Raw genomic sequence first — 26402 nt, 5'->3', positions numbered from 1 at the left:
GACATGCAGGTGGAGGACGACATATTTACTTCCAAGCCTACTACAGGTGCCGGTGAAACACAAAGTGTGGAGACAGATGTCCTATCTGCTATGCATAAATCACTTGGAAAGGCTATGAAAGAGCTTGGACATGTTAGTAAGTTATTGTTGGCCCTGCAAGCTGATATTGACAAAGTGAAGAAGGACAATGCGGGGCTCCGCGTGGATGTAAATGGCGTCATACAGCGTCTAGAAGCAGCCGAAAGCAGGATATCTGACCTCGAAGATGAAAACACTAGCCTCCGGCCTATAGTGGAGGGGAATGCTAAGAAATGCGCAATGCTTGAGGCTGCTGTGCAAGAGGCAAATTGGCGTGACAGGCGTCAGAACCTGGTTTTGGTCGGTTTGAAAGAAAAGATGGAGGATGGGAAACCCGAGATATGTGTAAGGAAAATCATTGATGAAGCGCTGGGCATACAACTGGACCAAGCGCAGTTGCAGAGGGTGCACCGAGTCCCTGGCGGTCTAGTATGGGATGAAAAACGTCCACCGAGACCTATTGTTATGCGCTTCTTGTGCTTTCTGGAGAAGGAGAAAGTGGTTAATGCCGCAAAACGCAAATACAGGGAGGGGCAGGGAGTCGAGTGGAAAGGATGCAAGTTGTCTTTCTTCCAGGACCTGCCACGGGAATGGACGGAGAAGAGGAAAAAGTTTTCCGAAGTGAGGGAAAAGTTGCACTCTCTGGATGTAAGGTTTACGGTGGCGCCGCCTGCACAAATGCGCTTCACATGGAACGGGAAGAGGATGAGGTTTGACGATCACCGCAGCGCAATGACGTTCCTGAATAGAGAATCTACCAGGGGCTCCGGCGAGGCTGGTGGTGGTGGTGCTACCGACATGACCGAGGAAGACGCCGTTACGACGGGGGACGCTGCTGACGCGAATGGGGACACTGCCGTCGTTCGTGCTGAAGAAGGACCAGATCACCAGAATGAATAAGCGTAAAATGGCTGATGGACTGCTGAGAGAATAACCCAGAAACGGTACCGGTCTTTGTTTTGTTTTATTTTATGAACGAAGAGAATGGTCTTATTTGAAATTATGACGGAATAAGTATTTTAGAAAGAATGGTTTTGTTTTACGTTTTATTGGTCAGATGATTTATTGGAGATGATGACTCTTTTGTTTGATACTACAAGGGGTAAGTAGAACTCACGTAGTGGGCTTCAGTTAAAAGTGACGCTCTTTTTTCTTTTACGTTATTTTATTGGAAATGGGAGAGGAGAGTCCCATGTTTAAGATTGTTTACAGTATAAGAATACGCTTGAAATGGTAAAACGAAGGGTATACGTTTTATTGGGGGAGTTTTAGTTTAAGTATGTGCATTATTATTTAAAGGAAGTCGTCAATGACTGGGGGATTTCTCTGGTGGTTCCATGCTGCCACCGTGTGGGAAGCATTGATATTAGCATAGGAGGTTTGAGTGAGACGTTATGAGGGGGTTGTTTGGGGACGGGGTTTTGTGGGCTGGGTATCTCTGAACGCATCTCACGGAATAGTTGGGGTAGTTTTGTATCATTTAGGACAACAAAAAGGTTTTGGTGCATATATGGTTTGTGGGTGGGGTTTTTTCCCCCATTTATGGATGTCTTTTTTGTGTTTGTGTTTGTATATGTGTCAGTATTCAAAACGGGGGTCACAATGCATATCTTTGTTGTTGTTTTTTTGTTTGGTAGGTTTAGCAGTCGGACAACACCCTAAATGGTTATTATTAAGTGATGTGGTTGATTGTAATGTATATACTTTGATCAACAATTCAATATCCGGGAATAGAAATGGGGTTAAGATATGGCTAATTTAAATTTGGTAAGGTTTATCAGTTGGAACATAAATGGATCACATAACCCTGCTAAAAGGAAAAAAATTTTATCCTATCTTAGATCTCAACAAGCAGATGTAGCCCTGTTACAGGAGACACATCTGGTGGACACAGAAGTAGTAAAATTTAAAACAGGATGGGTTGGACAGTTATTTCATAGTTCTTATTCTAGCAATAAACGTGGGGTTGCAATACTTGTGCATAAAAATTTAAACTTTGTCATGTTGAAGCAACACAAAGATAATGAAGGAAGGATAATATGTGTCGAGGCTAAGATAAATGAAGTTAAAGTTAATATATGCAATATTTATGCCCCAAATAAGGAAGAACCTGATTTTTTTCATAGGATCAATAAAATGATGGGGGAGATAGTAGATGGTCAGACAATAATATGTGGTGATTATAATCAAGTACAGGATGGGATTTTGGACAAAACATCTTCCACGATTAGTACACCAAGAGACAGAAGGGCTATACATTTAATGATGAGAGATCTAGGTCTGGTGGATATTTGGAGATTAGTACACCCCAGAGATAGAGAATATACCTTTTACTCTAATATGCACAAATGTCATAGCCGTTTAGATTACTTTCTGATATCTAAAGACCTTGTAGAGGGGACAGTGGACTGTACAATTGGACCCATTGCCTTGACGGATCATGCTACTGTACAAATGGGGTTAAAATTAGGGGCAGGTGTTATTAAGTCCAACAGATGGAGGATGAATGTGTCGTTACTTCAGGATGAAACCTTTTCAAATGCATTAGGGGAGGATCTTAAAATGTTTCTTGATACGAACATAGGATCAGTAGAGAGAATAGGTACGGTTTGGGAGGCCTCCAAGGCATATATTAGAGGTAAATTAATAGCCCGTGCAAGTAAGAAAAAAAGAGACAGTAAGGCAGAATTACTAAGATTAGAAACCCAGCTCAAGGATGCAGAAAAAGACTTGGTGAATAATCACAATGAGGCTCACTTAAGAAAAGTATGTGAATTGAAATTACAATTAAATGACTTATATAATAAAAAGGTGGAATATGCTATGTTTAGATTGAAAAGTAACTTCTATGAAAGTGGCGAGAAGGCTAGTAAACTATTGGCTAGGCAATTAAAAAAGCAAGATGCTAGTTTTTTAATACCAGCAGTCAAAAACACAAATGGGGATCTAGTGACGAGCACCAAAGACATTAATGAAGTATTTAAAGACTTCTATATGAAACTCTATAGATCTGAAGTAGATCCGTCAGAAGGACAATATGAGGCCTTTTTCGCAAACCTAAATATCCCAAAATTGTCAGAGGGACAAGTAGCACAGATGGAAGGAGTTGTTACTGAAGGGGAAGTTAGAAAAGCAATTTTATCACTGAAAATGGGTAAATCACCAGGGTTAGACGGATTGCCTGTTGAATATTATAGAAAATATATTGACATAGTGGCGCCTATACTGACACAAGTTTACAAAGAATCTTTCGATCTGGGGCAATTACCAGATACGTTTAATGAGGCAATTATAACTCTAATCCTGAAGAAAGACAGAGACTCTACAGATCCGGGGAGCTATAGACCTATAAGTCTGATAGATGTTGACAGCAAGATTCTCACGAAAGTACTGGCGACAAGAATAGAGCATTCGCTGCCATCTGTGGTGCACTCGGATCAGGTTGGTTTTGTGCAAGGACGCACATCATCAGACAATGTCAGGCGGTTATTACACCTTATGTGGGCTAGTCGTGGCGTGGACACGCCCACTGCGGCGTTCTCATTGGACGCAGAGAAGGCCTATGACCGATGTGAATTGGCCTATCTTCTCTATACGTTGAGGGTGTTTGGATTTGGAGAGGGTTTCATAAAGTGGATAAAGATTATATACTTGTCCCCTAAGGCATCTGTCTTGACGAATGGTATGAAATCCCCTCTCTTTGGGCTCACGAGAGGCCAGAAACAGGGGGATCCATTGAGTCCGCTACTCTTCACCATATTTCTCGAACCGTTGGCTGTGGCTTTAAGAGCAGATGCAGGTATTAAAGGTGTGTGGGGTGGGGGTGCGGAACATAAGCTATTTTTATATGCGGATGACATCTTGGTACTGGTGTCGGATCCTGCTACCTCTATTCCCATAATTCTTAATAAGATTGAAATGTTCTCTCAAATATCTGGGTATAAAATCAATTGGCAGAAGTCAGAGGTGATGCCTGTGTCTAGGTCGTGTGCCCGGTCAGAGGTTTCCAGTTTTCCATTTAGATGGATACCAGTGGGAATGAAGTATTTGGGTCTAAAGCTAAGTGCTGAGTTGACAGATATAATAGAAATGAATCTTGCACCACTACTTCAAGAGATGAAAAACAATTTGGAAAGGTGGAAAATAATTAATCTTACTTTATGGGGCAAAGTTAATACTATTAAGATGGTTATAGCGCCACAATTTAATTATGTATCAATGATGCTACCACTGACTATTCCTAGTGGGATATACAAACAATATAATCAGATGGTGAGAGATTATTTGTGGAATGGGAAAAAGCCAAGGATTAATATTAAAAAAATGTGTTCCCCTAGGGAGTGTGGCGGCTTGGCTCTTCCGAATGTAGAAATGTATAATCTATCTTTTGAATTGTCTAAACTAGCGAGGCATTGGGCTGAAGGGGATAACCAACTGGACTGGGTAAAGATAGAAACGTCTATGGTGGCTCCTTTCAAGCCCATACAGGTTCTCTCTCAGATTAGAATGGTAGAAGGGGGGAAGTGTCCCATTTTGAAACATTCCCATTGGGTATGGTCTGAGGTCCATAGGCTGATGGGGAAATCCCAATATAAACAGGGATATTCTTCTATATGGGATAATCCACGCATCTCGATAGGTAAACATTCATTCTGCTGGGAGACTTGGCAAAGAAATGGCATAGGTGTAATTGATGATTTATATTTGGATGCAACTTTTAAGTCATATCAGGAGTTGGGGAATCAATTTAACCTGATGGGTAGGGGTGAATTTTGGAAATATCTTCAACTAAGAAGTAGTGTTGGAAGTGTGTTCAACCTTAACAGGGGTATAGAGGAATCTAATATGTTGAAAACTATTTTTGACTGGCCACCAACAATGCATAGGGCCTCAATAATCTACAAAAATTTAATGGAATTACAAAGTGCAAAGACTGAAAATCTTAGATTAATATGGCAAAGGGATTTAGGATGTGAAATAAGTGAAGAGAAATGGTCAAATATAATTTCCAAAGTTGGGTGGGCCACTAGGGATATTAAAAGCAAATTTACACATTACAAAATTATACATAGATTCTACTATACCCCTGTGAAACTGTTTAGGATGGGCTTGGTGGAAGACAAACGGTGTTGGAAATGTAAAGGGGAAAATGGTACATTTTTACATGCTTTTTGGGAATGTCCTGTGGTTATACCATTCTGGAAAGAGGTACTGGGGAAACTTGGAGACTGGATGGGGCTAATACTACCAGAATGCCCGAGGTTATGTCTCTTGGGTGATCGCACAGTGCTGCCACAGGGGGTCACCAAGGCACAACATGCATTAGTGACTGCAGGTCTTATCACGGCAGCCAGGTTGATTTTGAGAAACTGGAAGAGCTCTGTTACGCCAGAGATCACAGGCTGGACTCAACTTATGACGGAAACTGCATCCTTCGAATACTCAATTGCCAGGAGGAACAATGTCAAAGGGAAGTTCCATGAAATATGGGACTACTTTTATTTGTATATTAAAGGATTGTTGCATTAACAATTTGTAATTGGTAATACATTACGGATATAATCACTATTGTCAACAACAGAATGTGGAGGGGTGTTGTCCATTGGGGTTTTTCTTTTTTGACTGCTAGTTTTGTTTTTTGTTTTTTGTGTGTTTTTCTTGTCTCTTTCTTTTGTGTAAGTCATGTGTATTTTGTATGCTTTATTGTAAAATCATTAAAAAACTTTGATGACAAAAAAAAAAGAGAATGACAGCTTGGCACGCGCAACAGAATGCAGCCTTGTAACTTGTAACTTTTATTTTTGTAGAAGAGGCAAACTAATATTGTTAATGCCGTTTGCTTTGATTGAATAATTGATTGAACACGTACGCTGTAATATGATTTGATTTGGGTTGATTATTGTGTAATGTATTTGTATGTGTAAACTTCAAACATTATTGTACTGTAAAAACGTCTCTTTTCCCTTGATCTTCATCTTATTTAGAACACACCCAGATCAAATCACATTACGGTGTACGTGTTCAATCAATTATTCAATCAAAGCAAACGGAATAAACAATATTAGTTTGCCTCTTAGGCTCTTCTACAAAAACAAAAGTTACAAGGCTGCACTCTGTTGCGGGTGCCAAGCTGTCATTCTCTTGTGTTATACCGTACTTATTTATTATTTCCCACCACGGAGTAACCTCGCGTCAGACTATCCAGCTGGAGGAAAGTCTGGTAAGACGGGCAGACGGGTAAGACGGGCAGATTCGGTAGGCCAATCAGAGGCAGCTGGGGCGTTACCATGTCTATGCTCGGACGTAGAATAGAATCAGGCTAATCATGCTAACTTTCCAGGAAGAGAAACGCTGTAGTTCCTTTTATCTTGGAATCCCCATTGATAATGTCATTGGTAGGCCGGTTTCTAAACTGTCCATAGCCCGCCAATGACAAACAGAGCGGGTAGTGGGTAACCATTATGCCAGGATATATCTTATAATAATGAGCGATTAGTAAGTACCAAATATATGAAGATAAAGTTGATAAAGTGCCCCTTTAAGAACTTAAACCCGTCGTACAATTAAACATTTCTCCTAGCATAGAATGAAATACCAAAAAAAGGGACACCATGTTGAAAAGTGCTTCATGATTCTCTCAGCATCAATGGAACATACAGCCTGAGAGAAGCAGATCTTACGGTAGCTGTGTGGATGTACAAGAGCACACACACACACGCATGCACACACGCATGCACACACACACGCACTTACTTTCGGTGGATTCATTCTGCAAAGGTAAATCCGGCTCCATTTTCACACTTTCAGCTGGAATAGCAGCCATCAATCATTCATGCTTTGAACTCACAGTTTTGTTTTGAAATTCCTGTGCGAGGGAGCGAGGGACAGAAATAGACAAGACAGAAAAGACATGAACATATTTCTGTTACACTATGTTAACTGGGACTAAGCTAGTTTTCTTTATGTCAGAGATATAATCTATTCGGGTTCATTTTGATTAATCTAAATATTATTACACATGCATGTCGTCACTGTCGTGTGGAAACCTCATCATATGTCCAAACGTGTTACTTTTCAGGATTCAAATTCCCAAAATAGCAAAAGTAGCAGATCCACAAGTTCAAAACGCCTCGCAAAGGAGCTTGCAGATCTGCTACTTTTGTGTGACACTGTATGATCAAGTAGGGCATTCATTTACAAAAAAACAACAACAACAACAACACAAAGTCAAAATATGGAGATAAGGTTTCTTCCCGACAGTGCATCCAGCTCTACAAATAGTACATCATGAAAACAGAGGTGGTGATTGTGTCAGAATGCTGGGACTGAACCCCTGGCCGGCACTTTGCTTCAGGGGTCAGGGTGGTGAAGGTCACCAGAGGCCCAGTATTCTCTGACCTCTTATTCAACCATCGCTAATGATGGGAAGATATGGACGGATGGATGGAAGGACGGACGGACGGACGGACGGACGGACGGACGGACGGACGGACGGACGGACGGACGGACGGACGGGAGAGGCAACAATAGAGGTGGGCCTCTAGAGATGTATGCCGGAAAAGTGATAGCTCAAATGGACCGTGGAAAAAAGAAAGAGACGATTCTTTAACCACAAGGTCAGAGGCTGTGTGTGAGTTTGTCTGCTCCCAGGTGAGGGGGAGACAGACCAATGTTGTGAGTTTGTCTGCCCCCAGGTGAGGGGGAGACAGACCAATGTTGTGAGTTTGTCTGCCCTAAGGTGAGGGGGGAGACAGACCAATGTTGTGAGTTTGTCTGCCCCCAGGTGAGGGGGAGACAGACCAATGTTGTGAGTTTGTCTGCCCCCAGGTGAGGGGGAGACAGACCAATGTTGTGAGTTTGTCTGCCCTAAGGTGAGGGGGGAGACAGACCAATGTTGTGAGTTTGTCTGCCCCCAGGTGAGGGGGAGACATACCAATGTTGTGAGTTTGTCTGCCCTAAGGTAAGGGGGAGACAGACCAATGTTCTGAGTTTGTCTGCCCTAAGGTGAGGGGGAGAAAGACCAATGTTGTGAGTTTGTCTGCCCCCAGGTGAGGGGGAGACATACCAATGTTGTGAGTTTGTCTGCCCTAAGGTAAGGGGGAGACAGACCAATGTTGTGAGTTTGTCTGCCCCCAGGTGAGGGGGAGACAGACCAATGATGTGAGTTTGTCTGCCCTAAGGTGAGGGGGAGACAGACCAATGATGTGAGTTTGTCTGCCCTAAGGTGAGGGGGAGACAGACCAATGATGTGAGTTTGTCTGCCCCCAGGTGAGGGGGAGACAGACCAATGATGTGAGTTTGTCTGCCCCCAGGTGAGGGGGAGACAGACCAATGTTGTGAGTTTGTCTGCCCCCAGGTGAGGGGGAGACAGACCAATGTTGTGAGTTTGTCTGCCCCCAGGTGAGGGGGGAGACAGACCAATGTTGTGAGTTTGTCTGCCCCCAGGTGAGGGGGAGACAGACCAATGTTGTGAGTTTGTCTGCCCCCAGGTGAGGGGGGAGACAGACCAATGATGTGAGTTTGTCTGCCCCCAGGTGAGGGGGAGACAGACCAATGTTGTGAGTTTGTCTGCCCCCAGGTGAGGGGGGAGACAGACCAATGTTGTGAGTTTGTCTGCCCCCAGGTGAGGGGGAGACAGACCAATGTTGTGAGTTTGTCTGCCCCCAGGTGAGGGGGAGACAGACCAATGATGTGAGTTTGTCTGCCCCCAGGTGAGGGGGAGACAGACCAATGTTGTGAGTTTGTCTGCCCCCAGGTGAGGGGGGAGACAGACCAATGTTGTGAGTTTGTCTGCCCCCAGGTGAGGGGGAGACAGACCAATGTTGTGAGTTTGTCTGCCCCCAGGTGAGGGGGGAGACCGGAGACAGACCAATGTTGTGTTATGTTAAATGTGGGGGCGTCGATAGCCTAGCGGTTAAGGCGCATACCACATATACGCGCTGACACAGCCTGACAGAGAGACTGAAGCCTCTCCAACTGATCCAAAATGCCGCAGCTCGCTTGGTCTTCAACCAGCCAAAATTCTCACATGTCTCCCCCCTGCTCCGCTCCCTGCACTGGCTCCCGGTCGCTGCCCGCACAGAATACAAAACTCTGATGTTGGCATTTAAAGCAACCAAAGGTATGGCTCCCCCATATCTTGCCAGCATGATTGAACCCTACAAACCCTCCCGCGCACTCAGATCAGCCAACGCAGGGAAGCTGGAAGTACCCTCACTAAAAACGCCGGGACAACGCTCCACACGTCCCAAACTCTTCTCCCTTCTGGCCCCAAAACTGTGGAATGCACTTCCCGTTGCAATCAGAACTGCAGCATCACTCCCGATCTTCCGCCGTAGTCTGAAAACCCACCTTTTCAGACTCCATCATGGCCCATAGCACTTACCCTACCCCCCTTAGACAGCACTTCTTAGACTTATATAGCATTTGAAACAGACTTATAGCATGTCATGTAGACAGCACAATAAGTGCATTGTATGTAGTCATAGCACTTCATAGTATATAGTGTATAGTAGTCATAGCACTTCATAGTATATATGTGCAGCATAGTATAGCATATATGTGTAGTTTATATGTATAGTGTCATTATATAGATATGTTCTAGTTATAGTTTATATGTATAGTGTCATTATATAGATATGTTCTAGTCACGTTCTTAGCTTACGCATGTTTCGCGATAAATGCTTTTTACATATGTGATGTATTCCCATGCTTTTGTTCTTGCTTATTGTAAGTCGCTCTGGATTAAGAGCGTCTGCTAAATGCCTAAATTGTAAATTGTAAATTGTAACGCCAGTGCCGCTATTCCAAAGTCCCCTCAGGTACATTTTTTTTTTTTTTTCAACAATATATTTATTTTCCTTTTTACACACAAATGACAATACAAATATACAAAAAACAACAATGAACAGTACAAGACAATTACTGATAAAAAGTATGGTCACCCATGCTTTAGAGCCTATGGACCTCATTCACAGCGGCGTTTACGCTCACATCATGAGCGGAGCGAGAGCATTTACGAGGATTCCCACATTACGTGGGAATTCATGGCCATGAACTTGGCTGTGACATTGACGGCCGTTGGTCGTAAACTCAGCTCATTTCCGTGTCAGCTCAGAGGGTGGTGTACAACGATCAAGGCATGCGTATATTTATTTAGAAGGCTTTAGTCTTCATGCTGAATCAATTAATAGTTCCCAAACCTCAAATAAAGTAGCGCGCAGCTTGCACTTGTATGCCTATATGCATGCATTCTATGGTTCACAAACATGACGGTCTGACAGACAGACAGCAGACTGACAGTCAAGTACCGACCCGAGAAGGTGGACAGTTGGCGGGCTGACTGGGCGGCGCTCCCTGGAGGTGCTGGGCATCTCCTCCCTGTCCCCTCAGAGGGGGGAGAACCAAGCAAAATCGAGGGTTACTGCGGCCGTCGGCTAAAAAAACAGCAGATATACAAGCTCGTAGCGCGGCACTCTGTGGCGGCCAATTACATATAATTTTTGGGGTCCTTGACATGAAATATTGAGCACCACTGATATAGAAACATGAGTATTTCAGAAAACTGTCAGGATTTAGAAGACATTTGTAGAATCGAACTTGGTCGGTCTAAATGGCCATCGGTGGCCCTCTGACACATTGTCCTTTTGATGTCACTTTTGTCGCCCCAAAGCCTAAATTTCCCTTTAGTGACCCACTATCAGGTTGGGGTGTTGTGCTGAGCAGCTCCCGCAGGTGGCACTGAGTGTTTTAGAGTGTAGGAGGGGGACATAGCTGAACAGTCTAAAAGCTCTGTAAAGTGGCCCCTAGGGGCCACACTGCTCCTTACACCAAACTGAAAAGTGTACGAAGGGAGGAGAGCAACCCAGCTAGTAGTTTTCCAGATATAGTTGCTGTCGGGTGGAAACCTGATGTCCAAATTGTGTTTTTTTCCGTAAATTAACACGCAACTTGACCATACTAGTAGCGCACAAAAGCATAAAAAGTAGCAGATCTACAAGCCCGAAGCGCTGCGCGAAGCGACGTGTTATGAGCTTGTAGATCTGCTACTTTAGATTTCTTTTTTATCCTGAAAGGTAACAGTTTTGGACATATGATGTTTCCGACAGAGACGATATGTTTTTGGGACCAAAGTGATGGACGGACGGACGGACGGACGGACGGACGGACGGACGGACGGACGGACGGACAGACAGACCCTTTTAAGACAGAATAAAATTACCAAGGGTAAAAAGAGTAAATAGAAATAGAGTAAGAGTTGTAATTCCTACAGTACATTCTAAACAACACATGTTTGGGTTAACTTGACATAAAAAACTGTAGATTTTTTAAAAACACTACAGGCTCAACTAAACTACCTCGAATGTGTGTTCCATTGTGTGTTCCATACCGACTCGCTGTGAAAGAAATACAGGAAGAATCACAATGTCCTCACACCTTCTCCACTGAAACCCTTTTAAGTGGTATAAACCCACACAGAGAAACCAAACCCTACACTTCATATAAAACCGAACCCTGACAGTATGTTTTAACAGTGGGCGACAACCAGACACATTTTCCGGAAGTGCATTATTTGTCTATGGGACCCGGCAACTACCGGCGATAGCAGGCAACAGGCGATGGTCGAAAAGTGGGCGGAGGAACGGCGCCTGAAAAGATACAAATAATTCATCTTTTCGGGCGATAACGGGCGATGTGTCGGCCGATGCTTGCCCGCTGTTAAAACGCTCTGTAAGGGCCACATCTCGCCCTGCCTTGCGTTGGGCTCTTAAATGACACTCTTTCAATTTCCACACACAACCACCACGGCAGGGAAAAGCAACGCAAGCAGCCAATTTGAGTTGAATCGCAACGGCTATTTGAATTATACATCAGGGGGCTATGCAAATGAGCTTCTTTCCCATGCTCTATTTTCAGTTCTCTGCGGCATTTAAAGGCCCCGTTACGAGTACATCATGACAAGGCCTTTTTACAGAGCTCAATAACCCTCTATCCATCCACGGTAGAGAAGAGAATACTACACTGTAGACAGAGGCTGCAGAGAAAGAGAGACACGGGAGTGAAAGAGAATGAGCCTGTAGCTGATTAACATGGGGTGGGGTTTGGATGTGTAAAGGGCGGGCCTCGGGGGAGTGTGTGTGTGTGCGTGTGTGTGTGTGCGCGCGTGTGTGTGTGTGTGTGTGTGCATGTGTGCGTGTGTGTGTGTGTCTCTGTCTGTCCCTTGGTAATGTTATTCTGTCTTAGGAGGGTGCATAATTATGTCTGTCTGTCGCTGTCTGTCTGTCTGTCTGTCTGTCTGTCTGTCTGTCTGTCTGTCTGTCTGTCTGTCTGTCTGTCTGTCTGTCTTCTGTCTGTGAAGGCTGATTGTGTGCAGAATGCAGATCAGACGTGAGGACCATCTTTAAGTTATGGATGACAAAGCAACAAGCTCTCTAATCTCTGTGTTGCCCAACGCTATAGACGCACTGCAGGGCTCAACAGTGAGCTCTGCTTTTCACAAGCAGCAACATCTCCACACTGGCCACCAGGCACCCAAAATTAATATACACACTTTTGAACACGTATTTTTAGTAGTACAAGTACAAGAATCTCCATCAGGACATTGTCTGTCCTGATGAAGGTGTAAGCGACCAAAACGTCGACCTAATAAAGAGCAACATTTCTTTGTGTCTGACAGTGTGCGGGACCTCTTCTTTGTCTTTCAAAGATGTTCAAGGAATCAAGGCAAACATCAAAGAGGAGGAACATCCGCACACTTGTTTATGGAGCTCCTAAAGACTTATAACCTGACTCCGCCAGATGGGGCAGCAGAGAGTACACTGGGTACTGGGAACCCAGTGTACTCTCTGCTGCCCCATCTGGCGGAGTCAGGTTAAAAGACTTACTTTATTAAAGGAAAAAATGCAACATTTCGACCCTCAAGGTCTTCATCAGGCAAAAGTGAGGAGCTGTAGAAACAAGTGTTCCTTCCTCGTCTTAATCTTAAACTAACTAATAACCTGAAAATATCAGATACTGATAGACATGCCGACTATGGAATCCAAATGACTGAAAGATCAGTCGTGGCGAGACTGAGAGCTTTAATCCACGGCTCAAATCAAGTTCCCGTATCTGAAGGTAAGAAGCTTATGGTGATACCATGAGCTCAGATACTGAATGGTGTCTTGTCTCATCGGACTACAGTTTCCCTCAAGCATGACCGGCCGATATAGAGTCTCATTTTAAAACAAGAGTCCCTGGCTCCAGGATCAGGGTTGTTACAGGGTCCCATTCTGGTTGAATGGAGAGAGCCTGATAATATTTCCTAGCAGGGTGCTTTTAACCCATTCTGTACGGGAACTTTGTGTTTTAAGCATTACGTCATACTTTAGCTATTGAAAAATAGCAGATCTACAAGCTTGTAGCGCGGCACTTGGTGCCGCGCTACGAGCTTGTAGATCTGCTATTTTTGAAAATTTGTGAAAATGTGGAGCAAATTTGGAATATATGTTCTTTCAGAGCAAACATTTTTAACTCAAATCATGACTTCTGGGGGCTCCGTGGAACTACATATTTTCAGATGGGGGTCGGCGGCCAATTACATAATATTTTTGGGGGGACCTTGACAAGAAAATGTCAAGGATTTAGAAGACATTTGTAGAATCGTCCTCAGGTCTAAATGGGTTAAATCACTCTCACTCTCCTTTCAATGGGACCCTTTTGTCTGGCAGACTTGGAGCTGACATCATCTTGGAACTGAACAGGCCCTCCTCCTCCTAACACCACACCATGCTGGGAGCAGTTCCAAATATATCCTAGCTGTCAGGCAGAAACCTCTCATCTCCATATTCTAACGTTAATTAATGCCATACTCGAACATACTACAGCATCGAACAGCGTCTTGAGCTCGCAGATCTGCGACTTTTGCGATTTTTTTTATTTGAATCCCGAAAAGTAACGATGACTATATTTGAGAGAGAGAGAGAGAGAGAGAGAGAGAGAGAGAGAGAGAGAGAGAGAGACTGATTGTATAAACTGATTGTATAAACAGCCAGTCCATTCTTATCTGGAAAAGAAGAAACTCCATTAAAAAGGCCCCAAAGAGGAATTCTGGCAAACTGCAGCAGTAGAGACCAGCAGTAGAGACCAGCAGAGACCAGCAGTAGAGACCAGCAGTAGAGACCAGCAGTAGAGACCAGCAGTAGAGACCAGCAGTAGAGACCAGCAGTAGAGACCAGCAGTAGAGACCAGCGGGTGGCGGATTTAGCCGCGGTTTAGGGTGGATTTGGCTTAATTCAATATAGTATTTATTAATATTGGATAAACCGCGGGTGAAATAATGTGGTAAATAAATTAATGCCATCTATCTATATGCTTATGAAACGCACAAAATCTCGCCGTGCGTGCGTTAGTAGTATTTTAATATTACATCATTTTCCATCTGGCAAAAGTTAGCCGCCTATGAAGTTGGTCTGCTACAGGCAGCTAGGCTAAAGCTGCTAACAGGCAGCTATAGTGAGTCTGAGAGAAACTTAAAACTAAGTAAAACAGAAGGGAGGAATATACGTTTGGCGTGGGACTGGGAGTGATTAAGTTCTTAACCCTGCCGATGACGGATGGATATGCCGTATGAAAATACATTGCAATGTGAGAACGTGGACGGCTTGTTACCATGGAAATGGATATATACAACCACTACGTATAACATTGGTGAACTGTGTGAGTGACATATTAATTTGTTCATACAAGTACGTATAGATAGCTGATCTACAAGCTGATCTACAAGCTCACAACGCGTCGCAGCGACGCGTTGTGAGCTTGTAGATCAGCTATACTGTATACGCTTCGCTGCGCAGCGGATTGCGGATGGTGCGGATTAATACATTCGATTAATTAATTAATGCGGTCGGGTAACGGGCGGATTATTAATATGCACACGCGGATTTCGGGTGACAAAAAAGCTCATCCGCTGGTCTCTACGCAGCACCTATTGGGCCACGAATAGCATAGCGCACACACACACACGCACATGCACACACACGCACACACACACACACACACACACACACACACACACACACACACACACACACACACAGAGAGAGAGAGAGTAGTACCTAAGTAAGTAAGTAAATAAGACAACTAAACACCTTCATGGTTTATTTAAAACGGCAGCGAGAGGGAAGTCAACGGGGTCACCGTCACTGAGAGTACGAGGTCTGGCCTTTTGTCTTGAGCAGCCACTTGATAGCCGTGTCACAAGCTGCCAGGCCCAAAAGCTAAATGAACACCAAGGTACGCTGCAGCGCGTCTAGGCTTTCACTATATACTGTGTATAGGTCCCGATGGCTAAACAGCCACTGTGCTCTGGTTACACACACCGTTGTCAGTAGTGGTTTCAGGTCCTCTCTCGGCCTTGTCCCACTTTTAATCCTCAAAATTGCTGTTATTCTGATTTATGACACTGGCACAGAGAGCTGTCTAAATGTCCCCGGGATGCTAGATGAGAATCATTCAGAACAATGCATTGTACACAAAGACAACACTCAAAGCATATTTTATGGTGTCACGTGGCAAATATTTGCAGAGCCTGATGTTCAAATGTTCAAATCTAAAATACAAACTTTGAAAGACTGTCAGAGTGTCAGAGTCTACGCACCTTCAAATAATAATCTGTGATAATGTAACATGGTCTTAATAAGGGGAAAGTACCGTGGGCCCAGCAGCCGGTCTTAATGGGTTAACCAGTTTGATAACAGTACAAGTAACATGTAGTACAGTCAAAGGTTATGCTATAGGAGAACACAAAAAGCCCCAGGCGACTCGTTTCCATAGTGGACCCATTGATCAGTCAGCAAGCAATACAGACAGTCCGACACGTTGTACACATGAACACCTCTCTCGCCAAAACGGTCCATCCCCCTTGTCTCCCTTCCCTTGTCCCTCAACGCCCCTATATAACTTACAGTGAAGATGTTTTTATAGAAGCTGGCTGGCAGGCAGGGTGCTGCTTTTCCCTGACAGATACACAGGCTTATATAGGCCTGCAGCCTTTGAGTGCTAATCGAATGAACACGACGGCAATTCAATATGGGGCAGAGAGAAGACCGATGGAGTCCATCAGCATAAGGGCGAGAGGCTCTTCTGCCAGATGCCAGCCCGGTTTAGTCAACAAGCACAGCACACAGGCCCGCAAAGATCAATGGCAAAACGAGAGTGCGGGAGCTGTCTAAATACAGAAGCAGAGACTTATAGAAGCTGTTGTGCTTTAGCTGGAGATTGCATGGATTAAAGCAAAAATACAAACATACTACTGAAAAACTGTATGACCTGACTGTAAGTCCTATGTGCGATTTGTGAAACAGTGTGAAACAAGCCCCACACACTATAGCACCGTTTCCTAAATAATTATCACAATATGTAAAAGTATGATGTTTTAGTAATATGTGACCACATTTGACTGAGGGACTGCCATTGGATTTTTTTGAATTTTTCATGTCAGATGAAAACAGGGAATCATAGCTTGAAATTGACATTGGTTCTTCAGTTTGACCCACCAGTTTTGGAGATATGGCTTATTCACCTTTTTCTTACAGCCCATAGTGCATTGCGTTTGTGTGTGCAGTTCCTCTTTCTCTTGCTGTGTTTTGCAAGAGAAACAAGTGGCCAAGTCTATGAAAACACGCACAAATGAAAATAGCTGATCTACAAGCTCACAGCGACACATTGTGAGGTTGTACATTCGTTATTTAAAAACACATTAAATCGAAATATTTTGAATATTTTTAAAACATTAAAAAAAAAGGCACAAAATATGTTCAGATGGATGTCTGTGGACAATTCCATAGCGGCTATGGAATTGTCCACAGACATCCATCTGAACATATTTAATAGGCTATATGGCATATAATGTCTTGCAGAAAACAGCGAGTTGAGAAAACAGGCTTGAAAGGTTCACTTCTGTGGTCTCTAACTGTGGTCTCTAATTACACCTAGCTACATGTTTAAGCATTTATTTCATATGTCGATTTCAGCTCTGACACTTATTTCAGACATGCTCTAGTATGTGAAGAGTCTGCCTGTGCTGTTAACTCATTTTCAGGTTCAGGTGTTTCTCCTCTGGTGAAAAGCTGGAATTTGTGCGACGGCAGGCTCTCAGTCAAATCTGGTCCCATATTTGTTTCTGCTGTTCAACATACTGCCGACCAGGTGAAGAAATCAAGGAGCGAGGCTTTTAACCGTTGGTTTTTATGAAATATCCGAGACCATATTAGGCTTTTATGGAAGACGCTTCAGAACATAATGCTTATTTGACCACTTCAAATGCTCTAATGTTAAAATAATAACCGAATAAGCGCTCAATGTGTCGCAGACGCATTGAGAGCTTGTATTTTCGCTGCGCAACATGCTTCCAAGTTCCATAGAAGACATGCTGGCTTCATATGGAATCCAAATGAGTGAAATCAGTCGCTGCGACTGAGAACTTGAATGCATCAACATCCAGATCATCCTAAGAACATCATTAACACTTAGACTGCGGCCGTGTGACCACATGTGGTAAATAGCTTGCGCGGTTCCGGAATTGGGGAGATTACTACTTCCCCGCTCGCAGACCGCCAATTTAAGAAAAGGCTAATGTTAGCCTTAGCTCATGCTAGCTATATTTCTCGAGAAACGTTTATATTTCAATCGCAATGTGATGAAAAATCTGAAATCAGATCCGAACCTCGGATGTCTGATCAGCGGACAGCGATGTAGTTTTCGAGAAAAGAGCCAGATAAGATCCTAATTATAACAGTAGTCTACGCATGCAGAAGATCCTAATTATAACAGTAGTCTACGCATGCAGAAGATCCTAATTATAACAGTAGTATACGCATGCAGAAGATCCTAATTATAACAGTAGTCTACGCATGCAGAAGATCCTAATTATAACAGTAGTCTACGCATGCAGAAGATCCTAATTATAACAGTAGTCTACGCATGCGTGAGCACGTTCCGTGCGTGCGGGGGTGAGCAAGCTCGTTGCCTAGCAACTGGCTCAGGGCAAAAAGTTGTTTTTTAGCGGTGCCGTTTCAGATCCATATAAAGCGATATAAAACATATACGTCAATCGGAGACAACAGATGGCTATTAAAATATATGTATACGTCAACAGCAGACAATGTTAAAAGAGAGTGTGGGAGCTGTCTAAAATACAGAAGCAGAGACATAAAAGCTGTTGAGCTGGAGATCATCCTTAAGAACATCATTAACAGCGAAAGGTCCAAGGTACAATGTGTTGCCCTATATGCTGCTTCCTGCTGACGCACAATAATGAAGACAAAAAATATCACAGCTCACCATGGCAGACAAAGTGTGATTTATTTTTATCCCATTCAGGACGGGAACCCCTTTTGGTGTTTTAAGGATTATGTTATACTAGCTGTTGAAAAATAGCAGATCTACAAGCTCATAGCGAGCTTGTAGCTCTGCTATTTTTTTTATTGTTAAAATGTGCCGCAAATCTTTGAATATATATTCTTTCAGAGCGAACGTTTTTAACTCAAATCTTTGCTTCTGGGGGGGGTCCCTGGAAAAACATATTTTCAGATGAGGGTCAGTGGCCAATTTCAGATCATTTCTGGGGTCCTTGATATGAAATAATTTGAGAACCACTGATATAGAAACATGGGTTTTTCAAGAAAACTGTCAGGATTTAGAAGACATTTTGTAGAATGGGCCTCAGGTCTAATTGTGTCTTCATTACTGTGCTTCAGAAAAGAAGACAATAAGGCCCTGATTGGTTTCTTCCTGTCATTGGTGAAGAGGAACAGGCTGTGAGATCAAACACAAAGCACGACTAAAGTATATGAATAGACATGAGTCTGCAGACGGAATTGTGCTCATTAAACGACGCTTTGCATTTTATGATCAAAAGGGTACTCAACGCAACGGTACTCTACTTCATTCTGTTAAAGGACCACTTCACCACTTTTCAATCTATCTTCATATAATAGGTCCTCTCTAATAATCATGATAAAATGGCACCATTTTTTTCTACTCAGTCTGTGTCTCATAGGAGGGCTGTGGGCAGTTCAGAAACCCGTCCACCAGTGACATTATCGTTAGACAGATTTTCTTTTAAACAAGATTTTTTTACAAAAATGTTTAGATTTGTATTATGGTGAGAACGATGGCTTCCATTTTCGCATTGCAACTTTGCAGGACTAGAAAGCCTGCAGTTTATATGAGACACAGACTGAGTATAAAGAAATGGTGGCATTTTATCTTGTATTAGTATTATATGAAGATAAAAAGTGAAGTTAAAAAGTGGTGAAGTGGTCCTTTAATGAAGCTGTACGTTGACACTTTATGCAAAAAAAAAAGCTTTAGCACTAGTAACAATTAAAGCATGCTGGCCAAGTTCGTACCCCAACTGTGATTTATTCTACCTGACGTTCGACAGGAAATTGTATTTCTACCGGCTTCAATATTCCAAGGTCAGAGCCAAATTAAATGCATTTTGAAGCTGCACACGACCGGCGTTTCAAATAGTTCTCCCAATATGATTGGTGTCATTTTAATGAGCAAATCACCAGGACATAATCTACCTTCTGATACTGTGGAGAAATACCAGTTAACCTGTTCAATCCGGGAAAGAATCTCTGTCATTTGAGATTGTATATAGTTATTATATCGTCTGTCGGGTGGAAACCTCATATGTCAAAACTGTTACTTTTCAGGATTCAAATTAAAAAACACCAAAAGTAGCAGCGTGCAGATCTGCTACTTTTGATGCTTTTGAGTGATGCTGTAGTATCCTAATAATAATACGGATTTAAGAAGTTTCTGCCAGCAACGATATACAGCAACATGGGTTTTTCAGAAAACGTTTTTATTAAACACCTACTTGGAGCTATGAGAGAATATGGCAAAGCCAGCTCCCACAATACTGGGTGTACCGCCACGAGGATGCCGCCTCTCAGACTCTCCTGCTCTTCAAAGAGGGAAATGAGTGTCACAATCAATCAAGCCATGCCGGCACAAACCTTTCAAAAGTGTATTAAAGGAACTTGATGATAATAAGGCTTGTATTGTGGCTTACGACTTCATATTTACATTCTATGATGAAAAAGACGCTGGAGTCAAGCAGGGGTCACAGTACACCATCAGCCGGGTGCAGGACAGCAAGAGGCGCAGGAGGTCAAAGACCTTTTATTTTCTTCAATTTTGGTAGACAAACAACCCCACATATACCCCACCCTCCCCGGTTCCATCACAAAATAAGACAACAACAACAACAACAACAACAAAAGCAACAATAATAAAACCATAAACCACGATAATAAAAAAGGGTAATAAAGGATATAAATAATAAATGAATAAAATAATAAATAATAAAATAAATACAATAAAAATTGCCTTTTACTAGATTAAGGGGATACACAGTGAACCAACCAGACTCTAACCAGACAGTAGTACAATAAGGAAAATAGGTTATCACACATCCAATTATCAGCATAAAACATGACAAGTAAAAATGAAGGGAAACAGAAAAATGACATGTAGGAAAACACTTATAACAGCTAGGATACAGCATCAAAAGATAGTGAAAGGGTGAATTCAATGAAAGGGGACCAAGCCTTTACAAATTTCTGGCGAGATTTGTACCTGTTGTATCTGAGCTTCTCCAACGGTATAAAGGATAGAACATCCTTGACCCAACTTGTGAATGTTGGAGGTTTATGTCAAAGACCTTTTGAAGGAAATTAAAACCAATGAACCAGGCCAAATTACTTTTACTGCCACGGTGCCACCTCAAAGAATCAACTGAGAGGAGTGCTGTTCAAGGAAAAGCTAGATATTAACACCCCGAACACCCGGGGTTATTTAATCCATTAAATCATAGCGCCCAGCGATTTATAGCAGCGGAGCACATTTAGCGACGGACCGGATGTTATCCCGGATGTTGCTGAAGTAGCTTGATGTAGCCAAAACACTCTTGAGGCGATCGACAACAACGGGAGGTATTATTAATTCGACGGGACCGCGGTGGGCCGTCTAACACATGATCTTTTCTTAGAATTGGACGGAATGATTTAGATCAAGAGTTATTCACGTTTTAAGATTTTCCGTCTCGTCGGCTAAAATGGGGGGGGGTCATTTTCGATGACGTCCCACCGGAAAACAACATTGAGTGTTGTGCAACAGACACTCCCAGCCTGTGGAGCGATGCGATCGGTTTTGATATCAATCATCTCCGTCTTTTTGATCAACCTCCGTCTTGAGCACTGGGCGTTTTGAAAAGGCGGAGAACTTCGTCCTGTGCGCTCAGGGTGTTAAGAATACTCTACACTCTCTGGAAGGACATCAAATTGAATCCATTTGGAAAACCATGATGTTACACGTAGCCTAATGTAGCCCCCCAGCCAAGACCCGGCCCACAACAGCCCTGCCAATCGGGCTCAGATTGTGTGTCGGTCTGGCGAGTGGGAGACTGGGGGTCGATCCCCGCTACCTGCGTATCACTACACTAGCCCAACCCAATGCATTGCATTCTTCCTTGGCAAATTGTCATATTATGCTCTAACTCTTATCAGAGTTACGACTGGACTTGGACCGCTTGTTTCAGTACTCTGCACCAAATGTCTTCGCCTAAAAATAGACATTACAAGCTTGTAGTCAAGAACTGCTATTTTGGCGAATGTCCCCCACCAACTCATATGGGTCTGTCCCCCACCAACTCATGGAGTTTGCCTTGGACTGCACTGCACCTGACTGATCCTAGACCACACTTTGTACTACGTCGCTCCCGACATGCAAGTGTGTGTGTATAGAGGGTATGCATGTGACATCATCATCATACCAGGAAGTTATGCAGGAATGCCCACTGAGTGGCAAAAAACTACTTGCTGGCCTTGACAGCCCATACATCCAAACAGAAAAGTCCTATTTGATTGCATTAAATTACTTTAAACAACATTAAATTCACTTTGTCACTCACTTTGCCACTTGATCTGCCATTCACTTTATGCATGCGCATACCCTCTATTGGGGGGAGGGGGGGGGGACTCCTTCTCTTAACACTAGCATGACTGAGAGGTTATTTTGACCGATTTGTTTAGATATTGAAGTTGATTATCTTGCTTTCAGAAGGATCCCCTTCCATGACCATCATCATCCATCACCATTCCATCATCTCAACTCAACTCATGGACGTGCTGTCAGAACTTTTATTTGAGACAGACACAAGTTCCTGCAGACAATACAATCTGCTTCTCATTGGGCACGACAAAACAAAAACGGTAGCCTACTTTTTCTGCATTTCAATGGTTAAATGGTATAGTGTTTTGTCAGTGTTTTTGTTGAATTCATTCACGGTAGAGGAGAGCTCAGTTCAGTGCAGCGCAGTGCAGCAACAGCGAGCCTTTTATCTGCGCATCGCGAGGACGAGGAGAGAGCACATGCTGCTAGGGCAGCGTTGAGTTATGAATAATACACATAGTCCGCCTCTCAGAGTGCTTTTCCAAAGGAACCATGAAAGTGCATTGTATATACAGTACATGCTTTAATGGTCTGTGTCAGCGTTCCCCGTAAAGATACGTGCAAAACCCTGGACATTTGAAGGAATTTATTTAATTAAAAAAACGGACAGCCCCCCAAAAGAGGACATGTCTGGGGAAAAGAGGACGTATGGTCGGCCTATCTAATCACAAGCCAGCCAATCAGAATCAAGTATTGCGACTAACCGTTTTAGAAACGACATATTTGGAATCTGCTTCAGGTCTGATTGGGTTAAAATACAGCCTTCATCCTTGACCCTGGACACTAACTTGTTTTATTATCTTGCGTCATTCTGTAATATTGAAACGGTGGTTTACAATTAGCCGTTAATCAGTGACTAATGACTCTTCAGCCAAGCCGTGGCCCACATGACTCTGTCTCTCTCCAAGTTCCCACAGCAGCAGCAGGACTGAGTGAGACTCGACGTGTGTGTGTGTGTGTGTGTGTGTGTGTGTGTGTGTGTGTGTGTGTGTGTGTGTGTGTGTGTGTGTGTGTGTGTGTGTGTGTGTGTGTGTGTGTGTGTGTGTGTGTGTGTGTGTGTGTGTGTGCGTGCGTGCGTGCGTGCGTGCGCGCGAGGCTGCGCGCGTGTGTGTGCGCGTGTGTGCCGAGAGATAAGAACAACAATTACCTTGCAAGTAGGAACCTGACCTCGACAGAGAGAGAAAGGGAAGAGGTTCATCAAAGACAGGTTCAATGCAACGCACACAAGTACAAAGGACAAAAAAGAAAGAAGGAAAAATCAGTCACGAAGAGGACGCCGAAGCTGTCATGACCGTCAGGGAGAGGGACTTTTATAAGTCAAGGAAGGGCTAAAGAACTGCACAACTTTCCATTTTTCAGGTCACAAGTTCCGCAGAGAACTCCATAATTATTGGGTGGCCGAGTCTTGTTATGACAGATTGTACATCAAACTGAAGCCATATTCTATCTGTTGTTCAGACCGTATGTGTGTGTTTACGTGGGAGAGCAGGCCTACATGGACACACCGTAATGAACGTATTAAGCCATTAAGGCCTGAAGCCGATTCTACAAACGATCTACAATCTAAATCCTAACGGTTTTCTGAAAAAAATATGTTGCTCTATCAGTGGTGCTCAAAACTTTTTTCCATGTCAAGGACCCCCAAACTTATATATGTATTTGTATCACGTCCTCTCATCTTCACGTATCACGTATGATAACAGCATCCTAAGGTTAGCAAGGAATATCACCTCTAATACTATGTGTTGTATGGAGAATATAGGTTGCTACCTTCAGGAAGGAGATTATGGTGTACCAGCATACAATAAGGTCAGACTAAAGAGGTCCTTTGTCCACCAGTCGACCTTGAGGCTTAATCAGGAGTTGTAGTAGCCAGCCACAGGATAATCTAGGCGGTGGATATTGCTCTTGTCTTCATGTCTTTATGTATGTAAATTGTCTTGTTCTTTGTGTTATGTCAAATGTGTGTATATGTGTTCTGCATACTTGGCTGCTGGGTCGCAAGACAAATTTCAGTGTGAACTGACAATAAAGTACTATATCATATCATATCATATCATATCATATATCTTAAAATATTTTGTTCCAGGAACCCCCAGAAGTTTTAAAAATACATATATTGAACTATTTGCAAAAAAAATGTTCTTTTCAAAAATAGAATAGAACATTTTTGAATTATAAGTATAAAACGACACAATGTTTTCACGTTGTTAATGGGTTAATGGAACCCAAGGGCTGAGCGGTATAGGGCCCTTATCATTATAATAAACCATGAAGGGAATTATCTATACGTCTTATCTTAGCTTTGCCATAAAAAAAAAGCATTAAATGCCGTAGTAAATCAGAGAAGCTCTGTGTGTTCCGCGTACGTGTATCCTTGTGAGGACTGAACATACTCGTAAAGGAGCGAAAGATGTGGGAACAATCTTTCATTTTCATATCATTTATTCTATTGTACGGGTTAAAGGACAAGTTCACCCACAACAGGACTTATTTTCTATCTTTCTATAAGTACACACAACATGAGAGTCTCCTACTGACCGACGACCCGGTCAGCAAAATTATTGGCTCAGGAATGAGACCAAAAAAATCCATGAATTCAAGGCTGCATGGGGTGTGTTATTGATAGAAAATACCAATATCTTTGGGGGGTGAACGACTCCTTTGAGGGCACCGTTTAAAGTATGGGGAAATTAACGTAGTCAATCGTAAACAGGCAAAAAATTCTCACAAATGTACAACTTCAAGATTGTGTGTTTGTGTGAGAGTGAGCGGCGAGGGCTGTTACTGTTACCCTGGTTAATGTGTCATTTTCTGTTCAATCTCATAAACTGTTGGCGCTGCTTAACGTGCCAAGACAAACACGGCAGGCGGGAGAGGCCGAATGTAAACACTTCCTGACTGATATATGAGGCCAAGTGCTGCTTTTCTCTCCCTACCGACCAAAACCACAGCCTGTTACCGCCGTACTATACCCCAGGGCATACCTGTTGCCACCCTACTATACCCCAGGGCATTGGCTCTCAAAGTGAGATCTGGGGACCCCCAGGGGCATTGGCGAGGTTACAGGGGGTCCCCAGCTAAATGTGTTAATATAGCATCACAATCATTTTATCCACTATCTACTTTATACAAATGTTATACTTTGGCTATTCAAAAATAGCAGATATACTGTGTACAATATCGCAGTGCGTCACTTCTTTTTTCGTTATCAATCGTTTGTATTCATCAAACACAATAACAATTCAAAACAATACAATTATGGCAACACGTGTTTTCGGAATCATTTTGAATTCATTTAAACACACATCTTCTCTTCTGGGGGTCCCCTGGTACAAAATATTTTCAGATGGGGGGGTCCGCCGCCAAATATAAATATCAAGTTGGGGTCCTTAGTTGGCACAAAAAGTTTGTGAACTACTGCCTATAGGGAACCAGCAGCAATGAATGAAAGAAAAAAACCTGCTATGGGAGAGACCTGTTTTAGCACCAGTCCATATAAATAATATTGCACAACAACACACAAGAGTGGGATATCCGTCCAGTAAGCATGCACAGTCCCCGCTAAACAGAGACACCTGGTTTCTATGGTCAGAGCCCAAGTCGACTCAGAGCACATTGTGTGCTGAACAGCTGGCCTTCTGCCGTTGCTGTTTGTTTACCCAACAAATCAATGCACATGAAGACCCTGGAACACTGGCCTGTCCTAGAGACAGAACTCCACTGCTGTCAAATGAATAAGTCAATACATGAATAAAAGAAAACAGATCTGTATGTATTTGGACTCCCTAATTTGATATGTATTTGGCTGCAGAGCACTATTCTGAAAATGTATAGGGCCCCCATAAGAGAATTTTCGAAACATTTTGAAAAATCTTGAAAAATCAAGTATAAAATAGGGTTAAAGTTGTTCCTCATTTTTCTGGGCACCCCCTGAAACCCCTTCAAAGACCCCCGCCCTGGAGGGTACCCCACTTTGAGAACCACCTCTCTAGTAGACTCTCTACCACAGTGTTACATCAAAGGTGACAAACACTCCTCCAGGCTACAGTAAGTGCCTCTTTGAGGACCGCTGCATAAAGAAGCTCTGTGTAGGTTTGCGCTCTTTCTCATGATCGCGCCTGTTCGAGGCTGTTCAGCATCCAGAAGCTTTGACCGAGTGCAATTCCAAACGTCGGCTGTCTGCCCGTCCGCCCACCACCACTATCAACGCATCGGACACACTCAAGTGAAGCGCTGGCCATCGTGGGAAGAGTAAACGTGAGATTTGACTGTCCCTCCTGAGAGAATTCAGTGGTACAAATAGCTGCAAGGAGTCA

At 43.1% G+C, this 26402-nt stretch overlaps 1 protein-coding gene across 1 annotated transcript in view; it reads right to left on the bottom strand.

Moving 5' to 3' along the window:
• The window catches only part of osbpl5 (oxysterol binding protein-like 5), a 158577-nt gene that overhangs the window by 89482 nt on the left and 42693 nt on the right, over positions 1 to 26402 (bottom strand). The gene's annotated exons all lie outside the window — the stretch shown is intronic.

This window comes from Electrona antarctica, assembly GCF_951216825.1.
Source record: "Electrona antarctica genome assembly, chromosome: 5".
NCBI classification, from domain to species: Eukaryota; Metazoa; Chordata; class Actinopteri; order Myctophiformes; family Myctophidae; genus Electrona; species Electrona antarctica.
The sequence above is the reverse complement of the archived record's forward strand: the minus strand, read 5'-3'. Positions and strand labels throughout refer to the sequence as shown.